At 41.3% G+C, this 24,447-nt stretch overlaps 1 protein-coding gene across 1 annotated transcript in view; it reads right to left on the bottom strand.

Moving 5' to 3' along the window:
* SPATA6 (spermatogenesis associated 6) overlaps nt 1–24,447 on the bottom strand; it is a 1,891,174-nt gene that overhangs the window by 1,417,850 nt on the left and 448,877 nt on the right. The gene's annotated exons all lie outside the window — the stretch shown is intronic.

Raw genomic sequence — 24,447 nt, forward strand, 5'->3', positions numbered from 1 at the left:
TTGGGGAAATCTTTGTTCTGCAAAGGAACAGGGAGTCAAACAGATGATATATGGGTTGGAAGGCCAAACAAAGATTCCCATAAAGGAGTCTATGAGAAACTGAGTACAGAGAGAGGCCTACCCAAGACTTTTGAAGCAACTTATCTTTTTAGTTAGGAACCTCTGAGGTCTCTTAAGCCAACTTGATATATTTAGACAAATACACACCAAAAAGGGGAATTATTTTCAATAATGGATCTGATGATATAAGAGTAAATGGGAATTAGGACTTCTTGGATGCACAGTACATGTCTTTAGACACTAGATGAATCAGATAGATGGCTTTCCAAACTACAGCAGTGGCATGATGGTATTATGAAAAGGAAATGTTAACAAAAGTGCCTAAATCCCTCACAGCAGTCTCTGACTGGAGGAATGTGTCACCTATATGGTAGGGGGAAAGGTTTACCAAAATTAATTACACTATATGCTTTTACATTTAAAGTCTGACTAGTGCCCTTGCATCAGTTGTTAATGTGATCTAACCCATGTTGCAGCAATTGAGAGTCAGTGGAATATTAAACAACTACTTCCAATTTAAGTTGTCTTTAAACTTAAATAACCATAGCCCAATTGTGTTGGACTGAAGGTCTGACAAATACATTCCAGATGAGAGACGGTCCAAAAATGAGCCTTGTGGTATACCACTGGCAACTTTTTGTTTTTTCAGAACTGGCACCTGTGACTCTACCTTCATGTGTCCTGTCAGACTACCAGTTAGCTCTTCATCAGGTAATAGAAGGATTTATATTTAGGTGTGCAAGTTTACCAATAATACCTATATGGAAAATAATGACAAAGGTCTTGGCCAGGCACAGACATGTTGTACGTACTGAGTAACCATTATCCACTGCTTTGCTGATTTTTCAAAGAAATTAAAGAGGTTAAAGAGGCAAGACCTTCCTTTGATAAAGCTGAAATGATGAGGGACCCAGGTTTAACAGATTTTCAATGTCCAGTTCAATGAGGTCTGAGATAATGTCTTCCATAGCTACTAATACTAATGGGTCTATAATTACCAGGGTCTGTGGTTTGTCCACCCTTGTGAATGGTTGTGTCCCATGCTTCAGGAATGTAACCAGTGTAGAGGCTTAGATTAACCAAGTTAAGTAAGGGTTCAGATAAGCCATATCTGATACTGATAATCAGGCAAACTGGTATGTTATCTTGGCCAATGGATAAGGTGTTCTTAGCTTTTGAGAGGCTGACTGGTCTTTTCCAAGAGGAAGTGGCTGTAACTAAAGAACAGCTATAACAGTGGGCTGAGAAAGATTTGGACTACTTTTGTCAGCAAGGATATTTGCTATTTCTTTTGGGTCAGAGTGGGCAGTATTACTATGGACTGCTCCAAACAATGGTGGGTGTTAGTTCTTAGCTTCCTGATAAAGCTAAGGAAAGATTTGTAGTTATTTATTTATTTTTTTTGTTTTAGTGGCTATTTTAAGTTCAAATTCATCTTTGAGCTTCCTAATGATTACCCTTAAGCTCCTCATTAAAAGTAAAACGAGACTTATAAGTATCAAGTCATTAATTTTTCTTGTTATATTATTTGTATGTAAATTTATTTACACGAGTATTACACCAATGAGAGAGAAAAATTATAATGAAACAGCATAGTAGAAAAAAACACTGGTTACAGTCAAGGTTGTCAGATTCCAATATACAATACCAATATTCAAAAACGTATTTATGAGTGAGCACACAAAAACAATGTGTATGTAGTACAAGCTCATACCTATGAGCGAGCACAGGATGAATATAAGCCAGGAAAAACAGAGAAGGTAGATTAAGTTTTCTGACAAGTAGTTGAAATCCCCCAGAAGAAAGGTGATGCGTTTCTTGGGGATTTCACCTAAAGCATTAGCATCGCTATCACAATCAAAAAGGGACATATGGGGTGTTCCATAGCTAACTTTGAAGTAGTAATTAACCTTATTTAGGTTTTTAAAGTCATCTGGACAACTAGGAGTTCAGTTAATGGCTCAATGCACAGGCACAAATCCATGCCATACTCTTCCCCAATGGGCCATATATTGTGTAAAATCGGGTTATAATGACTAGGCTTGTAAGGGCCCTTAAACTGTTAGCCTAGAAATCGCTTATGAACCTATGAACGGAATCTGGCATGACATGATATCCTTGACAAATACTATTACACCCCCACAAACTGCCAGTAGTCTGAAGACATGACAGGTACTAAATCTAGAAACAGAGGGTCTACTTTCATTGTTTTGAAACTACATCTCTGTAATTGCACATACATTAATGTGGTCAAGTTGCAGAATAGCCACAAGCTCAAACATTTTTTGTTTAGAATACTAGTGCTAAGCAGAGTCATTCTAATGTAATTAAAATTAGAATTTATTAGGTTACAGCATACATCAGATGAAATCTACCTAAAAAGGCGCTATGGAGGCAGCAAAAGTTTTAGCCAGAATGTGAAATCCTTGATAAGAAAAGTGCAGACAATCCTGCCAAAGCAGTAAGGCTTGCCAGCCATTTTGCCCCAAGCTGACACATATACACTGGATCCCCGAGAATGACAGCAGCTATATAGCTAATTATTAAAGCCAACTAATTTGTCTTTGAATTTCAGTATCATTCTAGGTTATGCCAAAATATCACTCAAGACCCGCATCTTTCCTGCCCTGGTCACATACATAGCAAGCTCAATCATATCATTCTGCATGTCCCCCTGGGTAGACCACTTCATGTCATTCAGCTGCACGAGGGTCACTATGAGGTCATAATCATATCTGTCAGGAGGGAGGATTCTAACTGTCCTTGTAACATCCTGCATCTTGGCTCTGTAAATGCAGTTGTCACCATCTTAGCTGATGATGGTGGTGTCTCTATGACTGACAATCGACTCACCTATTAATAAAACATTACCATGGGTGGATACAGTTTCAGTGGACTTTATAATAAATTCCAAACAGAATATAGCTTTCCCATTACATTCCTTTGGTAATACTGATGGTCCTTGCGGTCATATTTTATTTTCTTGTATTCTTTAGTCATGTCCCATACTATCACCTGTTCTTAGCCTAATTCAGCATGTTATCTATTGGGGTGTTGCAGTCTTCGGTGAGGGGAATAAAGAATTACACAATGTTTTATTTTATTTTTATTTATTTTTTTGGTAAACCAATCCTTCTGCATTGTGATGGGTAGACTGGGAAACAAGTTTTATTTTTTTACTGCCGAACAGCTTCTGCATTTGTTTATTTTCTATCATGTAATCAGGTATGCCACAGAGCTTTAAATGCCTGTTTTCTGTGGTGTATAGAAAACACAGCCCAAAAAAACTTTGTAGGATATCTGAGAAATGACACACAATCTTACAATGAAATTGTTGTACATGTGAATTATAGTATTCTCTATTTTTCTGGTTTCTATACACCAACAATAATTATTCTGAACTGTTTCTATTTCTTCCTGCACCGAAGCAAATGCTATCAACACATGATGATGTCTACTTGGGAGGCAGGTAAGGATACATACCTTGTACTGAGTGATCAAGTAACTTTTAAAAGTGTGAATTTCATTAGAATTAATGAAAAAAAACTAAATGTATGTATTAAATTATCACTTAAGACCCAAGCACAATTACTTTACAGAAAAAAAATAACATTTTTTCATGCATTATACATTACATACATGTTTTCTTTCTTCATAACTATCATTCACGACAACATTACATAAACTGCTCAATTCCTGCTTAGTCTTAAACCTCTTCCTCCTGAATATTACTCTGCATGTATATTCCCACAGATTCCTTTTACTTTCATGTAATTTACGCCTTCCTTTTTTTAAAGATCCCATTTCTACTTATTTTATCAATTTAACAATATTCAGTGCCTCAATTACAGTTGATTTAGATTTAGAGTTCAATTTTCTAGTAACTGCCTTTTTGGCAGCCAGTAGCATTAAACTTAAGTCCTTAATATATTAGTCTAGGCGATTCAGATCCCATGTCCCAGCTCAACACAATCATTTCATTAGTTATAGCTATGTATTTCCCCAATATTTCTGACAAAGTACTCTGCAGGGAATTTTTTAAATCTGACAACTCATTACACTTCCAAAAACTCTACCAGAGCTGGTCTTTTATTTAGGATTCACCTATCCTCTAACATCAATTCCTGGAAGGGAAGGCAAACTCTAACTTGCAGTACTTCTACTTGGCCTTATCCCAATCTATTACATCCCCTCTCTAGTTATTTGCTCGCAATACCTTTGTTCCTTTATCAGTTTCCACAATTAAATTCCGGCCCCCTCTTACCTATGTTCTGCACCTTTAGCTGCAGTCATCCCTATTGGAAAAAATATCCTGTCTCCATTACTATTTTGATTTAGTTCTTAGAATACTTTCTGAAACTTTATGAATAAACTATTTGATTTAGTTGCTATTCTCCTTAAGGATCTGCATCCAAAATCCAACTCTCTTCTTGCTTCCTGAACCAGCCCCTACTTCATCCTTATCCCTTTGTGATTTGTAACAGCTGTCCGAATGGGATAGAAGGAGCAGGATTAGGACCCAAGGCTTTGGGCTGGGGGATGTTTGTATCCTTTCTTGGACATGGGATCTGAATTGCCTAGGCTAATATATTAAGGACTCCCAGAAAAGGAGAGTGCTCCCTCTTGACTGTCTCTAATGCAGAAGCCAAGAGGGAGCCATAAACTATACAAGCAGTAGCTAAGGCATCCAACAGAGATGGGTCTTGGTATCTGACTGGACTTGGCTCCAAGGCTGAGGTTGGAGCCAAGCTGTACAGCACTGAAGATCCAAGAGGAAGGGAAGGCTCCAACAACTTTGAAATCAATCCCCTACTTCAGGATCCAGTGCTAACACTTCAGCTCCGAGAACCTTCCAGATCTGAGAAGCTTTGAACTGGATGGATCAAAGATGTCACAGAAGTGGAAGATGATCGAGTCTTCAGCTCTGACAAGGACAACGCTTGAATGTAGCTCAGATCCAAAGTCCCTGAACCCAGAAAACGGACAGGAGTAGGAGTGACAATGGGGATGGGGGAAAAGACCAACATTCAAGGGTCCAAAAGGGTTCGGAGCCAGGAAAACCTCTAAATGACTTTTGGTCCAGGGGAACTTCATCATCCTATCCACATCTGCTTCTGTCAGGCTTCTGGTAGACTGGGCTGATCGGATTGAGGAAGAAGTCACAGGAGATCTGGAAGATCTTTGTATGGTCTTTTCTGCAAGAAGGGAAGTGCAGTCTAGAGAAGAATGGCTCTGGATGAAATCGCAACTCTTACAGAGGTACTCTTCCAACATACTTTTCATTTACTCTTTCAAAGTTTATCTCATGCAAACAGTTGCTACACTTTATACCCTGCCTGCATAGAATGCTACAGTTATCATGTTTCAGTTAACAAAAGAAAAAAAAACATTTTTTTAAACTCTAGCAAACTTCTTGCTACAACTGTAGCAAACAGTTGCTACAATTTATACCCTGCCTACATGGAGGGCTACAGCACTCAGGTTTTAGTAAAACAAAAAAAATATACATTTTTTTTTTATTTTTTAACTGTAGTAAACAGTGGTCATGGTAATGCTTCCTGGTCTCTTTGCCCTTTTCCCTGGGCTTGTCACTACTTTTCTCCACTTTTGTCTGTCTGAGGACTTCTTGGCAAATGAGGAGGCTCCAGAAGCAGAGAATGGAGAGTGGGATGAGTCTTCCGGTAGGGCTGAGAAAAGTCCCATCAACACCAATTTGTTTAGGTGTACGATGATGGCCCACTGGCCAAACATGGAAAAAATAATGGTACATTCCTCATCAAGATCGGCAGTGCCCAAACAGTAGACATACTTCAGATGAACACTTCAGTGGAGCAATCAGCCTATCCTGATCTCTCCTTAATACAAAACAGGTTTTCAAAAGCCGTAATTGCATTTGCGGTCAAACCTAAGCACTGTGGTGCTCTGTGTGATCTAAACTGTAGCAACTGTTTACTACAGTTTAAAAGTTAAAAAAAAAAAAAAAAAAATGTGTGTGTGTGTGTGTTTATCGGTCTATGTTGCTTACTCGAACTCCCAAAATCTCGAACAAGCAACATCGATACCCATAAGAGCGAAACTGCACTACCGCGTAAGTGCATTATAGCAAAAGCCGATTTTCCGAATAGGCAAAAAACAAAAGAAATACTGATAAAAACAGTATTTTGCAGGGGGGCAAGGCCCCTGCCCCCCACACCGCCCTATTTAAATATACCAACTCCGAGCTTTCTCAAACTCGATCATATGGGGTCGGCCATATGAAGTTCGAGATTATGGGGATTCGACCATTTGCAATAGACCCATGTTTTTCACAAAGAAACACACCGGACTATCTCCAATCCACCCAAGTGATACCAACTCCGAGATCACACTACAGTGGGGAAAAGGGCAAATTTCCCCATGTTGGCCAACTAGAGACTTACCCTGAGAAATGGTTCAGCAAAACGGTTGTTCATTAAAATCAGGTTTTAGACATCTTGTCTCAGCAATTTTGTCTTCTGGTAAGTGGGTTTTTGTTAATTTGAAGTAGACCCATATATATACACATATATATATATATATATATATATATATATATATATATATATATATACATACACATACACGGGTCTACTTCAAAAGAGTGAATACCCACTTACCCGAATCCGAAATGAAAGAGACGGCATCACCGATCTCGCAAAACACCAACTCCACATATTACCGAATTGTTTTACAAGGAAAACAAATGATTGACTAACATAATACAAAACACAACATGTAATCCCAAGGCAAACACTCCACCAGGCAGCAATGACACCAATGTAGTTCAGTCAATCTTTTATTTAGCACTTTTGTCAGGTAAAATGACTTCTTCAGAATACAACCTCTTGTACTTTATTAAAGCAAAAACAGAATGCCTGGTCAGCAATAGTGAAATGTGAAGGGCCTTCCAAATATTATGTAATCAAGTCAATGGAGATCTGGGGAACAATTCTACAGTTCTGTGATTAAAAATAATTGGTCCTCCTTATATTGTGGGCCACATTAGTGACACTAGGCATTGCCTCAAGGAAGACCCAATGTAGTATTCATATCAAACAGCAGAAACTTGGATAGGATACTAGAGAAAGCCTCAGGTGGCTGTAGCTCAGGTGGAAGCAAAAAATCCCATTACACTGATCAAGAGTGCGAGACGTTTTCTAGTATCCTATCCAAATACTGTTTAGAGGTTGTTAGTCTGTTTTTTTGCCAGTTACGAAAACCGGCTTTTGCGAAAGTGCACATTTGATATAGTGCACTTTCGCTTTTATTGGCTTCGATGTTGTTAGATCGATGTGCGCTTTCGATCTAACAACATAGACCCATATATATATATATATATATATATATATACATATATATATATATATATATATATATATATATATATATATATATATATATATATATATATATATATTTATATATATGTATAGATAGATATATATAGACATATATACACATACACATAGATGTATGTATATATGTTTTTTTGTTTTACTAAAACCTGAGTGCTGTAGTCCTCTGTGCAGGCAGGATATAAACTGTAGCAACTATTTGCTACATATGTAGCAAGCAGTGTGCTAGAATTTAAAAATAAGTTTTTTTTTTTTTTGCAACTGAAACATAAGCACTGTAGCACTCCATGCAGGCAGGATATAAACTACAGCATTAGACAAACTTTAAAAGAGTAAATGAAAAGTATGTTGGAGAAGTTCCTGAGCCTCACCAGGAGTACCGGTGCCAAAGATTGATAGCAGCACCAAGTTTTGTGTGGATTACAGAAAACTGAACAGTCACAAAGTCAGATGCTTACCCATGCCCAGGACAGTGGATGCCTTAAAAAAGCTAGTTGGGGCTATGTACCCAACTACTATTGACTTGACCAAGGGTAAATGGCAGGTGCGTTTGCCACATGCAGTCTGGAATCAGGTCAGCATGTATACCTCCATTTATGCTGTAGGAGTTCACAAAAATGCCTTTTGGTATGAGGAATGCCCAACCAACCTTCCAGAGGCTGGAAGACCATATCCTAGCAGGAGATTATGGCCATACTTATCTATATGAAATTGACATCTACATCCAGTCTTGGACAGAACACATGCAACATGTTAAGGAAGTGTTGGGTAGACTGTAAAGGGCAGGGCGTATTATCAATGCTAAAAAAAAGCTGTCAGGTTGGAATGGCAAAGGTATCTTATCTTCAGCACGGAGTGGGTGGTAAAAAACTAGCTCAGAACCAGCCAAGGCTGGGGCAATTCAGCCATAGCTCACCCCTACTACCAACAAACATGTAGAGGCATTCACCGGGACAGCAAAGTACTATTAAGAATTTTGTTCTAAGGTATAGTATGACTGATGCTGCCCTTACAGAGCTTAAAAGAAAAAATATACCAGATAAAACTGTCTGTACACAAACCAGTAAGCAGACATCCAAGAAAATCTCAAGAAAATACAGTTGTGTAAGTTAAACTTACCATAGCAGTAGATGTTCAAATGATCATTGGTGCAGTAGCTTTAACTATATGGGTTATATCCTGCCAAGTGTATAACAGCTGGACAACTTCCAAGGCTTCAAGGCACCCTCCACGAGCCCAAACTGTTAAGCAGCTCAAAGATGAACTAGCTAAAATGCAAGTTTAAGAAGCCCTTCAGAGCTTTCCTGCCAGAAGAGAGAGAAAGGGAGGGAATTATAAGCCCTTAAAAGGACAGTGCTGGGAACAACAAAAACTAAATGTCTACACTCTGGTGTAAAAAATATATCAAAAACCAAGGGGAATGGAGGGAGGAAGTGGCCACTGCAGCTATGATCAATGAGAAAGTTTAAACTTGCACAGCTGTACTGTGCTTATCATACTGATCACTGCTGCAGTAGCCTTAATTCTGTGTGTAGATTATCTTATCAAACAACATTTTGGAGGTGGAAGAGAAGAGTCCAGGAGCACTTGGAGAACAGTACTAGAAAAGCTTGATCTGGACCTAGAGAAGGGATCAAGCTTACAGTCCTTTGTAAATGTATGCACAGAAGACCAAGTAGCAGCTTCTAGAATACTTGTAGAATCCAACCCTTTTTCAAAAAGCCATATATGAAGCCAAGGCCCTGTTAGAGTGGGTGTTAACCCTGCCTGGAACAGTTTTGCTATGGTGAGCATAACATATGGCACTAGCCTTAGACAACCATTTGGAAATAGTCTGTTTTGACACGGGCTGTCCTTTCTCTTACCTTCACAAGAAAAGAACAGTTGATTCAAAGATTTGAAAGAGTTAGTTCTGTCAAGATAGCAGTTGAGTTGTTTGTGGACAACCAAGGTACTGAGTATCCTTTTTCCTTATTTTATGTTCAGTAAAGAAAACAGGGAGATGGATAGTTCGGCTTAAAGTAAACTCAGATACCACTTTAGGTATAAAAGAAGGATTAGTTCTCAAAGAAACCCTTCACCTATGGAAAATGAGATAGGGCTGACTTGCCATCACAGCTTGCAACTCAGATACCCTTCTTGCAGAGGTCAGAGCAATCAGTAAATCAGCTTCCCATGTTAGGAACCTCACGTCAGCTAGATTAACTGGTTCAAGTGGAGCAAATGTTAGCTTCACTAACACAAAACTAAGATTGAAAAGAGGGGGCACCAGTTTCTTTTAGCTTTCTTATGAAAAGCCCCTTTTCAAGAACATTTCGACATGAGGTTGCATGGAAAAATGAGGGTCCATGGGCAGACATGCTGAAACAGCCAATAAATGAACCTTGAAAGAGGAATAAGTAAGGCCATACAAATAATGTACAACCAGAAAACAACTAGCCCTGAATGGGTGCTGGTTATGTTGTCGGCATCAACTAGAAAACCTTTTCCATTTATTAATATATGATTTTCTAATAGCAGTCTTTCTTGTCTCCATTAGTACCTGTTGCATGTCCTCAGTAAACAGGCTACAAAACTGAATTAAGACTCTATCATCCAGGCAGTCAACTGAAGCTGACTGTTGTTCTGGTTATCAATCACCCCTGTTCTTGTGGGAATGGATCCACTCTGTGAGGAAGTTTGTGGTAATTACTCCTGGCCATTTCCATAAGAAGGGAGAACCATAGTTGACTGGCCAGAAAGGAGTCAACATAATGATCATGAGAGATTCCTTCTGAATCTTCAAAAGTACCCATGATACTAGTGGAAAGGGTAGAAAAGCATACAGGAACATTTTGTCTAAGGATAAGAAAAGGCAGTCTGTCCTTCTTCCAGTCACAAAAAAAAAAAAAAAAAAAAAAAAAAAAAATTAAGCTTATTTCCTGCCTTTCTTGTTAAGTGGTACAGACTATTTGTAGGCTTCTGAGCCCCCAAGCCCTTCTGTGTTTGAGGGAAGCCTTCTAGCTTGTTTATTTCTTATAACTAGCCAGTTTTCTAGTTTCAGCACTCAAATCTGTTTCTTTGATCTCAGCACTTGTTCAGAAAAAAAAAAAAAAAAAAAATTTTTTTCATCTGCTTTTACTGTACTTGTGTTTTTACCTACTTCTTTTTACTTTTGCATCATCTTAAAATACTCAATTGTATTTATTACTGCTTGGTGTAACTCATTCTAAGCCTTTTGGTTTAAACACTTGGGCTTCGGACCAGTTAGTTGTTTTGCACTGAGAGGGTTTGTGGTCTGCACTGTTGTGGCAGAACAGGTAGCTTGCATCCTTCTAGGTTGAGAACTGCTGATTGAGGGCTCAGTGTCTGTTATTCTAAAAGTGTATTAATTCTGGTTTAAGCACTTGGGCTTTCAAGCCAGTTATTTTACATTAAGAGGGTTCGTGGTCTGCACTCTTGTGGGAGGAGAGGCTGGACTCTGCCCTTATGAGCTGGGAATTTCTGGTTAAAGGCTTATAGTGCATGCATATCTGAACTGTTCCTTACTGAAGTTGGTGCCTTGTTTGCTGTGGCATAGACTGGATTCGGGCCTGCTGGATCTAGCTTTGTTTGTGTAACTTGAGCACTAATCCAGACATTCTCTAAAGTATTCAATGGTATTTATTACTGCTTGGTTGTAACTTGATTAAAGTGTAGCTATCATTCAAGTCTTTTGGATTAAGCACTTGGGCTTCAGAACAGTTGTTTTACATTAGGAAGGTTTGTGGCAAGCACTGTGGTGGCAGGACAGGTAGCTTTCATCCTTCTAAGTTGGGAACTGCTGATTGAGAGCCCAGTGTCCAAGTGTATTAGTTCTGGTTTAGGCACTTGGGCTTCAGGCCAGTTATTTTACATTAAGAAGGTTCGTGGTCTGCACTCTTGTGGGAGAAGAGGCTGGACTCTGCCCTTCTGAGCTGGGAATTTTCTGGTTAAAGGTTTATAGTGCCTGAATATTTGAACTGTATCTTACTGAAATTGGTTCACCTTGTTTGCTCTAGCATAGACTAGATCCAGGCCTACTGAATCTAGCTTTGTTTATATGCTTGTTGTTTGTTTGCTTGTTATTTCCCTGGAAGCTAATTCCACCTAATACGCAACTTCTCAGCGCTTCTGTGGATCACTAGTGATATCTGCATTGCTTACTGTACTTATTTCCTTGTTTCACTTGAAAGAAAGTTACTGTTTGTCATTTTCGCATTTAGTTACTTGTAACACATTGCACTCAAGTTACCTGGCACTTGCTCACTAAAGCAATTATATAAGTCAGCACTAAAAATTAAAAGCACTACACCCTCACTCCCCACTGGCCCTTGTTTTCAATTAAGGATTTCCCAATATTATTCTAGCATGTCCAAAGGTCAGTTGTCAATCTCCTCTCCGGTCCAGCTGGTGAATCTGGGAATCTTGAGGCAATGTTATAACTGCCTCATGTACACAGACAACCCTCTCCTCCTCCCACATAACACAAATACTTGCGAGAGATGCAGCTATTTAGCCAAACTGGAGGCTGAGCTCTCTCAACTCAGGACTGGCAAGACCAGACAGGAGGAGAAGGCAACTACACACACCACAAAACCAGCCTCACATAATGCTACCACTCCACTGAATCAAACACATAAACACACAAAGACATACTCGGAGGCTCTGAGTAAAATTTACCTAAACAGCAGAGGCCTCCAAAGCAGACACCCAAACAACTGCTACCTCAAGACACCCCACAAGCAACACATAAACCACAAAAGCAGTGTGCAAAGCAGTCACAGCCCTTAAGGCCAAATACAACACCAAACATACTTGTCATAGGTGACTCCATAGTCAGACACACTGACGTCCCACTCACCAGGCTGAACAAGGAGAGGGTCACAGTAAGCTGCCTATCGGGCGCTAGAATCCGCCACATAACACAAGCACTGGGTCACTCCATGGCAAGTACAAATATGACACAGTCATTGTCCATGCTGGTGTGAACGACCTGAGACGCACCTCCCTGGACTACATGAAAAAAGACATAGAGGAGCTCTCTGATTATGTAGCCCAGGCAGGTATGACCCTAACCCTGAACAGTATCCTTCCTTCACCAAGAATGATGCCACAATATAGAGACAAGATGATCAGCTTTAACAATTGGCTTAATGTCTGGTGTCATTCAAAGGGGATCCAGTGTCTGTCTGCCTGGGATGACATGCTTGACAAGCCACGCTGCTTCGCAAGGGACGGCTTGCACCTGTCACCCTGGGATTCCGGATATTGGCTAAGGCTCTTGCCACCCCATAGTGCCTTTTTAGGCAAGGCTCAAATTCTAAACCTACCACCCTAGAAAACAAAAATGGGAAGAAACTGAGGGTAATGCTGCTCAATGCCAGAAGTCTAAATCTCAAAATGCACGCACTCGAGGCCCTTCTCAGTATGGAGAACATCGATGTCTGTGCTGTAACTGAAACCTGGTTCAAGGCTCCTGAGAGCACCCGGCACTATTAGGTTTTACCTCATATCATGCGTTCCGCCCCAAAACCCGGACCACACCACAAAAGGAGGGTGTATCCATATTCATAAAGGATACTCACACCTCCAGGTGGGTGGCAACGCACGGAGCTCCGGAGGCCATCCAGGTGCAACTAACCATAGGCAGAACTGCTCTACAAATTGTAGCATGCTACAGGCCACCCTCTCAAACTCAGGAACCCCACACAGCCTTCCTGAAGACACTGGAGGGTATAAATGTATCTCCAAACACCATCATATTGGGTGACTTCAACTACCGAATATAGACTGGGAACATTACTCAAGCCCTAACTTTCTAGCCCAACGGTTCCTGGAGTTCATAAATTCAAATGCCATGGAACAGCTAGTCACTGTTCCCACGAGAGGAGAAAATATACTAGATCTCATTGTCACAAACATGGGGACAAAATGCTCCACACGGAAGTATATCCCTCATTGGTGAGATCTGATCATAAACTAATCTCACTGGAAATCCACATCCGCCCCACCCCAAGCAAAAGACCATAGTGAAGAACTTCTCTAAAGCAAACTTCACACTACTCAAGACTGGTGTGGTATCCTTCAAGGCCCCTGAGCCAGAGGAAACCACAACCCAAGCTGCGGAAGCCCTTACAAATGCCTTCTATGAACACCTCCAGGACTGCATGGATCAGGCAATCCCAAATAAAACCAAGACTCTTTCCACAAAGGGCAAACGTCCAGTCTGGTGGACCCCAGCCATTAACAAACTTTACAATAAGAGGAGAAAGCTATTACATGATAGAACAAAATCCATAAAAGGGAAGTCACCCTGATCATTATTAGTAAAAAATACGAGCACTCATAAAATCAACTAAGGCCAATTTTGAGAGAAAAATTGCCATGGATTCAAAGGACAATCATAAGGCCTTTTTCAGCTATGTTAGGAACCTGGGTGGAAACTCCCAGATATGCTCAGAATTAGTCCAAAATGATACAAAAATCACTGAACCCACAGACATTGCCAACATACTGGCAGACAGGTTCAGTGCAAACTTCACCCCTCTCCCCTAAAGGAGAGATAACTATCCCAGCCGAGTGTAGCCTCCCGGACATCTCAAATGTGCAGGTGAAAGCTGCTCGCTAAAGCTAAAAACACAGCATCAATGGGACCGGATGGTGTCCCGGCTGTGTGCTACACAAGCTAAATGAGGAATTAAACCCGCACATAAGGCAGCTGTTTAATCTTAGCCTTACCACAGGATACGTGCCCAAGGAGTGGCGTACGGCAACTGTGGTCCCACTCCACAAAGGCGGTGCCTCTACGGACCCTGGTAATTACCGCCCCATAAGCTTAACAAGTCTAGTCTGCAAAGCTATGGAGAGGATCATAATGGAGCTCATAAACAAAGATATAGGGGACTTGCAGACATTGGACCTGACCCACTTTGGCTTTGTCAAGGGAAGATCATGCCTTTTGAACTTGGTTGACTTCTTCGAAACAGTCACCAAGGCCATTGATGAGGGAAGGCAGTCCATACAGCCTACCTTGACCTTGCAAAGGCTTTCGACACAATACCCCACTCGGGTATTGTAGAAAAACTTACCAGCTTAAATGTAAACCCATATGTCACAAGATGGGTTGCAAACTGGCTTAAGGACAGAACCCACAGGGTTAGAGTTGCTGGCGCTGTGTCAGACTCCAAGCCGGTCACAAGTGGTGTCCCACAGGGCTCGGTCCTTGGCCGCCTATTGTTTGGCATCTACTTATCAGAAGTACAAGCCAACATGGGAGGACTTTGGTTGACAAAGTTTGCAGACGACTGCAAACTGGGCCATAGTGGAAAGTGCATCGGACACGGATATCCTTCAGAAGGGACTCACGGAAACAGATAGCTGGTGCCAGAGCCATGGCCTGAAGTTAAACGCCAAAAATGTATAGTCATACCCTTCGGGAAAAACAAGGTAACCCCAAGCTACCATATAGGTGGCAATCCACTAAGCACAGAAGAGGTTATCAGGGACCTGGGGACCCAGGTTGACAGTGGCCTTTCTTTTGACACTCACATTGCTAAAGTGGTTAGAAAGACCTTCTACATTGCCCACCTGATCATGAAGGGATTCACATCCAGATCTAGTGAGGTCATTGTTCCCCTGTACTCTTCACTTATCAGACCAATGATCGAGTACAATGCCCCATTCGGGATGTATCTCACCCAACATCTGCAGCAATTGGAGAGACCCCAAAAGTTCCTCACCAAAAGGATAAAGCGACTCCAAAATCTGTCATATGCTGCCAGATTGAAGAAACTCCAGCTCTATTCAGTCGCATACCGTCTGCTCAGAGGTGACATGTGCCTGACATACAAGGCCATGTCCAACCCGGAATTAATGGACATGCTCCACCTCAAAAAATCCAAATCCACCAAAACCACTAGAGCAAGCGACTTAAACCTTAGCACGGATATAAATAGGACGTGCTGGAGGGATAGATTTATCACTCAGAGACTCCCTATGCTGTGGAATAAAATCCCGGTCCATGTGAGGCAGAGCACCTCGCTGACTCTGTTCAAGAGAAATCTAGACCTGTGGATGGGAGATCGTAGGTTTACCCCAGGAATCATCTCTGTGTCACTGCTGGACAGAGGCACAACAAACTAATGGGCACAGTATTTTTTCATATAAGGCGTGGCGTAAGCCACAATAATTTGGGCTAGGCTTATAAATGCCTTAGGGCAGATAGCCTAGTATAAACCTATGAACCTATGAAAAAAAAATAAGGAAACAATATTAAACTGTCAGACTTGCATGTTAAAATTTGTTCTGAAAAAATGTGAACGTGTAAAGAATGTTTTATCTGCAATTTCTTCTTGTTAGAAAAGAATCTGCTTTAAATTAGTTTCGTCTGTTGCACAGGTCACTGCTCATTGTTTACAGTGTCTGCATGACTCTGTTGATACTTCTTTCACGGCTATGGCCACTGGTGCTGTTTTGACGAAGTTTGCATGGCTGCATTCTCAGAACCTCCCAGAAGATGTTAAAATGAAACTTTAAATTCTCCCTTGGATAAAGATTTATTGTTTGGTCTCTCTAATGCAGAGGTGATCAAGGAATGTGATGAAAGGGGCAAGCTGATCCAGAGAATCTAATTTTCCAAGAGATTTCTATCTCCTCATCCAGTTTTGGCAAAAAACAGAATAAACAGTCTCAACAAAATACAGATGTTTATAGGTTCGTAGGCAAGTACTAGCTGCCCTTTGGGATCACTTTAAGTATAGCCAATTTCCCTTTTCGTGCTTGAAATAACTTGTCCTATTTGGCTATAGATTTGGCCTTGCCATTTGGTTACAGACTTGGCCTTACCCATTTAAGAAGAAATGGCAAAGAAGTCTCAAAACTCCAAAAACCAAGGACAGTCCAACAAGTCTGAATGACTATTCAAAAGCCCTTCTGACCCCCCTCACCCTGGCCTCTTTTTTATTTCCAGAAGGTTTGAATCTGTTTTTCTTATTGGCAATGGACTGTTTCAGATAAAATGGTTCTGAAATCATTCAACAAGATTACAGATGGCAGTGGGAGGAAATTCCTCCTTTCCAGTGGGTCATTCTTTTATCCACCAGATCAGGCTCTTTTGTTTCCACCAGTTCTTCATCACATGGTGTAACAAGGAGTGGTAGAACCAGTTCCTCCTTCCTGGGTGGGGAAGGGATTTTATTCAAGGATGATCTCGGTGCCAAAGAAATAAAATTCTTGGACACCAGTTCTGGATCTTTCATTCCTAAACTGGTTTGTGATATTGCCTAAATTCAAAATTATGTCACTTCACAACCTGTTATCTCTTATTCCTTTTTCAAATTTCCTGGCAACACTAGACTTAAAAGATGCTTATCATCAAATACCTATATATTCAGACATCAGACTTTTCTTAATATTTTGTGTGTCTATATCATATTATCAGTTCTCTGTCTTGCGCTTTGGACTATCCACTGCACCAAGAGTGTTCACTAAGTGTCTAGCTCCAGTTATAACTCATTGCAGGCTACAGGGTTATCCACCATGTTTAAATGACTTGCTTATTTTCTCAGAGTCTTTTTTTTTCAGAGAGTCTAGAATCTCTCACTTGGGTAAGCAATCACCTACACAGGCTGGGATTCCAAGAAAACATTCAAAAGACTTTCCTGACTCCATCACACAGGATTGCATTTTCGGGGTGCCTGCTACCCACCTCAGTACAAACAGCTTTTCTTCCACAGGAAAAAAAACAGCTCTATGTATTCCAGGGATTTTTCACTCAGACTCCTGTCACAGCTAGGGAATACCACAGGATTCTGGGTCTCATGGCATTCATGACTCTCATGATACATTTTGCAAGACTCTACATGAGAAAGTTGCAATGGTATCTGAAGTCTCTTCGATCCCAGCATCAACACCCATTGTCTTTTCAAATTCCAGTTCTGAGATTTGTGAAAAGAAATATCACTTGCTGGAAACATCAAATATCCATGAATCCAGATCTCCCATTCTTCCCTCCTGCTCCAAAGCAGTCAGTCACTACAGATGCCACAGGCTTTACTTTGGGAGTAGTGCCAAGGGGAATAAAAGTATAAAGTCTCTTTGACAAGAAAGACAGGTCAAAGCACATAGCCATAAAAAGATGTTAGTTCTTATAAAGTTTTTCAACTCCCTGAAACATCTATGGCCCCCAGGAGCTCTTCAAGTAGTTACAGACAATTCCACAGACATATGGTACATAACTAAGCAAGAGAGGAAAAAAAGAAGTTATATACTTACCTTAACATTCCATCTGTGTTGTCCATTTTCATTCTTCGTCACCCTGTGGGTTCAGTTCCGATCCTCGGAACTGACTCAGCTGCATATCGGCTATATACCAAGGATAATGATCTGTTATTCACTCGTTCCTCTAGAAATCCAAGGGCATGGGGGTTGGAAGGACGGGAGTTGAGGAAGAATGAAAATGGACAACACAGATGAAATGTTATAGTAAATACACAACTTCTTTATCTGATGTTGTCAATTTTCATGCTATCCTCCACCTGTGGGACAGAGTCCCCAGCTCCCTTAAATCCAGGGTGGACTCAAGGAAGGATGTTCCTGAGCACCACTGAACCAAATGATGCTCTTCTCCTGGAGACCAGATCCATCTTGTAATGAGAGTATGGGGAGTAGCCCAGGTTGCTGCTGCACAAATATCATCAATGGAGGCTCTAGACTGGAAGACAGCTGAAGTCGCCACAACTCTACTGGAACATGCTTTTAGAGGTTTCGATAAAGCAATCCCCAATTTGTTGTAGATGAAAGAAATGCAATCTGTTAGCCATCCAGTCAATGTCATTTTGCTAACCAGTTTTTCTAGTTTTGTATATGAGAAAAAGATAAATAATTGGTCAGATTTTCTGATATCTTTTGTTATGTGAAGATAAAAATATTAACCGTCTATGAACATCTAAAATGTAAGCAGTATTCACTTTTATTAGCAAATTTTGGGGAAAAACACTGGTAGGTTAATGGTTTGATTGATGTTGACTTGAGGTTGTTTTTTAGTGCAACCCTATCTTTGTGAAAAAACAAATATGGTGGTTCACAAGACAAAGCTTGAATTTCTGAAATCCTTCCGTGGAAGTAATGGCTCCTAAGAAAATAGTTTTCCCAAACAGAAATTTAAGATCGCAATCTGCTGCCATTTCAAAAGGGGGTTATATGATTGTTTGCAACACTAAGTTCAGGTCCCAAGTAGGGGTTAGATCTTTGTATGGAGGCTTCAACAGGAGTGTACTTCTCAAAAAAGCTTTACAAAGTTTGTAAGAAGCAAGAGATGAACCTTCAAATCCAATATGAAAATTGGATATAGCTGACAAGTGCACTTTAACAGTAGAAGACAAAGCTCCGGCACTGAACAGAGAGGCTAAAAACTTGAGAATCTTATGAATAGGAGATAAAAAAGGGTCAACATCATTTTGACGTGCCCAAAGAACAAACCTTTTCCATTTACTGTTGTAAAGTTTACAAGTAGATGTTTTGTGACAGGCCAAAATAATGAGTTGGACAGGTGAAGAGAGCATAGACTGGCTATTAATAGAATTGGAGAGACCAAGCTGTCATCTTGAGTTTCAAGATGTCTGAGTGAACCATGCCTGTTGGATGGAAGAGAGATCTGGAACCAGATCCAGAATCCAAGGGGTGTGAATTCGATGAGGCCAAAGAAAGGGAAAACAAATGTGTTGAGGCCGATACAGTGCAATGAGAATTACCTTGCTTTTCAACCTGATTGCTTTCTATAGAAACTTTGGAATTGGAGGAATTGGAGGAACAGCATAGAGAAGACTGGAGGGCCAAATGTGGACAAGATCATCCGTCAGTGATGCACCCTGAGGATGGGATTAGGGCAAAATAGTTGCTGCACTTGTTCAGGGGAGAGGCGAAAAGATCACAGCAATGCTGGCCCCACTGATGAAATATTCTCTCAGTCGTGACGCAGGAGTATGCAGCCACTCAATTTGTCTGCTATCACACTGGACCTTCCCGGAATGTGCTTTGCTATGAAAAAGCGGTTGGATGAGATCACCCACTGCCACACTCTGAGTGCTTCTCGACACAGGTGATAGGACTTGGTTCCTCCTTGCTTGTTGAAGTACCAAACTACTGACATGTTATCCATTTGAACTGCAATCATCCCTAAAGGAAAGCATCCTGGAAGGCCTTCAATGCTAAAGGCATTGCTCTCATCTCTACGACACTGAAATGCAAGTTGGCCTCTATGGGAGACCAAGTGCCTTGGACTGTGTTTCCCAGATAATGCTCCCCCACCCTAACTGGGAAGCGTCTGTGGTCACTGTGGCCTTGGGTTGAAATGGGAGAAAAGGATGGCCTTTTAGGATTTGATCCAACAGAATCTCCCATTTGAGATCTCTCTCTTGCAAATGGTGATTGCAACTGAAGTTGAAATTGGTTGGTGTAGTGTTGATCATTGTGTTCCAAACAGACATTGTAAAATTTTCATATGAAATCTGGCTAAGAGGACTAGAGTTACAGCCGCCGCCATGGACTCAAGGACCTGAAAAAATAGGTATGCAGATACTTTCTTGCTGTTGATTATCTTCATGACTTGTGAACTGATTTTCTGTAGTCTCATTGGGGGAAGAGAGGGTATTGTTGTCTTTGTGTTCAAGATTGCTGCTATGAACTCTACAGTCTGTTTGTTCTAGGTGAGATTTTCCATAGTTTATGGTCATCCCCAGATGGGAACATGTCTGGAGAACCTGCTCTCTTGCCTCTACCAGCTGAGCCAGTCATCCAAGTATGGAAAAACCTGGAATCCCAGCAGTCTCAACTGAGTTACTACTACTACTGCCATGCACTTGGGGAACACCCTGGGGGCTGTGGTGAGACCAAAGGGCGTAACACTGAAGAGGTAGTGACTGGCTCCCAGCCGGAAATGGAGAAACTTTCTGGATCATCTGTTCATCTTTACATGACAGCACGCATCCTGAAGGTCTGTTGAGCACATCTGGATGCTCCAAAACTGGAAGAATGGACTGAACCGTGACCATCCAGTACATTGTTTGTCAAACTGACTTGTTTAAAATACTGAGATCCAAAACTGGTCTCCAATCTTCTGTCTTTTTTGGCACTAAAAAGAATCTTGAGCAAGTTCAAGATTTTCTCTGGTCTGGTGGGACTTCTTGGATGACTTTTTTTCTAGCAGTTCTTGAATTTGCAATACTGCTTGTTCCCTCTGAACGAGTGGGACATTGGGGATTCTTTTGCAAATGGAGGAGGTGGAAGGAAAAATGGAATAAAATAACCTCTGGAAATGATCCTCTGCACCCAGGTATCTGATGTTATTTTTAGCCAGGCTCTCTGGTGCAGGGATAGATGACCCCAACTGCCACCAGAGCAAGACAACTGGGCCTCCTTTCAGGAGCACTGAAAAGGTTTACCAAAGAAAAAAATCTCTATACGCTTGATTTTGCCAAGAGGGCGGCATCTACCACTGAAGTTCCCCCCTCAGCCCCTGGGGGAGCCACCTCCATGTGTGTCTTGAAAGGACTATTGGGACTTTTTGAACCAAATTTTTCCAGTATTCTGCTGATACCATGAAAAGGATTGTTGAGGACTGGAACAACACACGCCCATGGCAGATAATATCTTTCCATCTTTCTCACACCTGGACAAAGTTTCTTTAACTTTACAGCCAAACAAAGAAGTGTCATTAAAAGGAGCACTGATGAACGAAGACTTGAAGAGCTCCACAAAGTCACATAAGCACATCCAGGCATGTCTCCTGATGGCAACGCCTGAACCTGCTGCTCCTGTCATTCCACTGGCTGCATGAGAAATTTGCCTCATGGACGAGGTGGATACGGACTGAAGGGCAGCTAACTGAGAGGCCACAGATTCCTGAACCTCTTCAGAGATGGATCCTGAAAAGGTATCTGAGAGCTTGTTGATCAAATCCTTTTACAGCCTGGTGAAATGTGCTAAGAAATTCAAGGACCAAAACGCAAAGGTCGATGAAGCATTAACCAACTTCCCAAACTTAGCCATCGCCCGACACTACTTGTTGGGTAGATGGATAGAGAAACTCTCCTCAGCTTGTTCCCTTTTGGTTGCTGCCGCTATGACCACGGCATCAACAGGCAACCCTTTTGACCAAAACTGCTTGTCCTCTGGGGCAGTGATGATTTTGTCAGATCTCCAGGGAATGGGTTCCGAGGTATCGGGAGCCTTCCACATCCACTGAGAGATCAACTCAATGAGCTCATCGGCAGGCGAAGTCACTCAGGAGGCAGATGGGCGAGTACCACAAGCTTTCAGGTACACCGACTCCTCAGACAAAGGATTGCTGGACTTCTAATCACCTCTCTGTTTTAAGATTTCCAGAATGTCTCCAAAGGAGACATCATCAGGAGGTGTTCTTGGGAATCCATCAAAGTTCATGTCTTCCGTGATAGATTCCCCTGGGGAATCCAAGTGCTTCTTCTTATGCTTCTTCTTCTTAGGGACCTCCTTAGTGGGATGATCTTGGGAAGTATCGCAAGAAGAGGACATTCCCATTTGGGATTTCTGAGGTTTAGGCACTCGCTGTTCTTGTGCAGGGACTGGTTGAGACTCTCAACATAGGCGTGACAGTGAAGTATCTTCTGAGTCATAGCTCTCTCCATAGCCTCAAAAGTTGATCCACCCAGAGAAGGGAGGGATCTTTGGTCCGAAATAGTGAGTCTGGGAACCTAGATCATCTCCTGCTCCCAGGAGATCCCTATCAAAGCAGAAGCCAGAGGTCAGCTGATCCGTGCTATTCAAGCCTTTTAAAAAGCATTGTATACCCTCATTCTTGTCTTATATATATAATTTCATAAGTGTACATATTTTTATCTTATTCAACAATTTGTATACATGTTTTAACATACTGTAAGTTAATGCCTGCTCTAATGTTGCTCTAATGCTGTACATAAATGTGGAACTTTTCTTCCCGGGCCTCCATTGAAAAAGGACTGCTAGTCCAGACGAACTTTCCCAGTTATCAAATGTAAAATAAAATAAATAAATAAAAAAATAAAGCTCCAAGGTCCACAGAAGGCTCTGACAACATCGGAGTTGACTCCAGCCCCTTGGACCCAACAGGACAAATATGGCCCTGAGAGGTCTACAGCTCCAATTGAGCCAAAGAGCTCAGAGCACTAATTGGTTCAAAAGATAGAAATATCTTCAGCTCCAACACAGACAGCATGAGAGAGTTTGGGATTGTAGACTCTAAACATTCAAGTGAAGTTAGTGGAGGAAGTAAAGGTAGAGTAGTAGAACGGAATCCTTGACCTGTCTGGGTACGTACTGAGGAGGACCCTGTCAGTCCTTGCACCAAAAGGAAATTTCTCACCTGTCTCTCCACATCATCTTTTGTCAGACTTCTAGAGAAATGGGCAGACATCACAGAGGGTGACGTAGGTCTCTCTAACAAGGGTGATGTTGGTCTGTATGGAAAAGGATCTAATGAGGCAGATTAAGTAGTTCTTGGTAGAGTAATTTTCATGGAGTCCTGTATTGTGGTGTCAGATCCGAGGATGTTGGCACCAAAGTTTGTCCTTGATCCATAGACTTAGGCATGGAAGAGCTAGTTGGTTCCAATAGTAACGCCTTGATTAACTGTTGGTTCCAAGGAAAGAGATGGAACCAGAGGATGAGGCTTTTTCCTTGTCAGTTCTGAAGGAGACACTGGAACCAAACACTTCTGTTTCTATGGACTCGGAGCCAATGGAGATGTCGGCAGTAACAAACTTCTTTTCTTCATCTTCTCTGAAGCTTTAGAAGATGAAGAAGATAGCCTACAAAAGCCATATTTCTTAGATTTGTCTTTAGCTGAAGTGGCTCCAGATAACACCTCGCTGAAGGAAGATGGAAGCAGTCCTTTCAAAATAAGCTTATTTTTTCACTTGACAAGCACCCTATGTCTTAACGACTGACAACCAGAGCAGTCCTCCTGAAGATGGAGAGGACCTAAACAGTAGACACACAAAATGCATATCAGAAAAGGGTATTTTATGGCCACATTTCTGACAATGCTTAAATCCAGCAGGAGCTTTTTCTTTTTCTGACATACCTCCACTCATACACACACACTGATGGAGAAAAATGAGCAATTTTATTTATTTATTTTACAGAGATGAATAGAACTGTAGTAATACAAAAAAGTTATATCAATGATGATAAAAAGACTACACAGAGTGTAGAAGAAAAATATCAACAATGATAGAAAAGTTGTCCTTCTCTTCCATGTTGCAGTATTCATCACAAATGGGTTTACTCCTCTTGCTACCTGAACGTACAGCCAGTAATCAAAAGTTTTCAGTCACTGCATGGTGAGTGGGACGTCTGACGTGGCTAGTGGAATGTGGGCCATAAAAGTGACATCTGCAAGCACCGACCCTCAGAACTGTAAGATTCAGTCAGAACCAGTCCTAGCAAGGGAAAATGTCAGTCCTGTGCCATCCAGAAGGGGAAATGCAGCATAACAGGAGGGGAAGGAGGGTGGGAAGGAATACTGCAACATGGAAGAGAAGAATATCTATGGTTATGGTAAGATTTTACACAACTTTTCTATATCCTTCTATTCCCATATTGCAGTATTCATCACATATGGGTGAGTGCCAAAGCTCACTGGGAGGAAGGGGGTGGTGGTCTAGAGGCAGTCTCTAAGAATCCATGAAATATAGCCCTGGCAAAACCCACCCTGGCCCTGGAAACATGGTCTAACTTATAGTGTTTGGTGAAGGTGTGCACTGATGACCAATTGGCTGCTTCAAGAATGGTAGAGATATCCAAACCCCTGAAGAGGGCACCAGAGGAGGCCATAGCCCTGGTGCAGTGTGCTTTAATAGTACCCTGCAGGGATTTCCCATGGAATTGGTAGCAGAAGGTGACAGCTTTGGAAATTCAGGTTGAAATAGTTTGTTTTGTTACTGCTTTCCCTAGGGCCCTGGGATGGAAGGAGACAAAGAGTTGATCAGCCTGCCTGATA

The sequence above is a fragment of the Protopterus annectens genome, chromosome 10.part0 (assembly GCF_019279795.1).
Source record: "Protopterus annectens isolate FY-2018-M chromosome 10.part0, PAN1.0, whole genome shotgun sequence".
Lineage (NCBI taxonomy): Eukaryota > Metazoa > Chordata > Ceratodontiformes > Protopteridae > Protopterus > Protopterus annectens.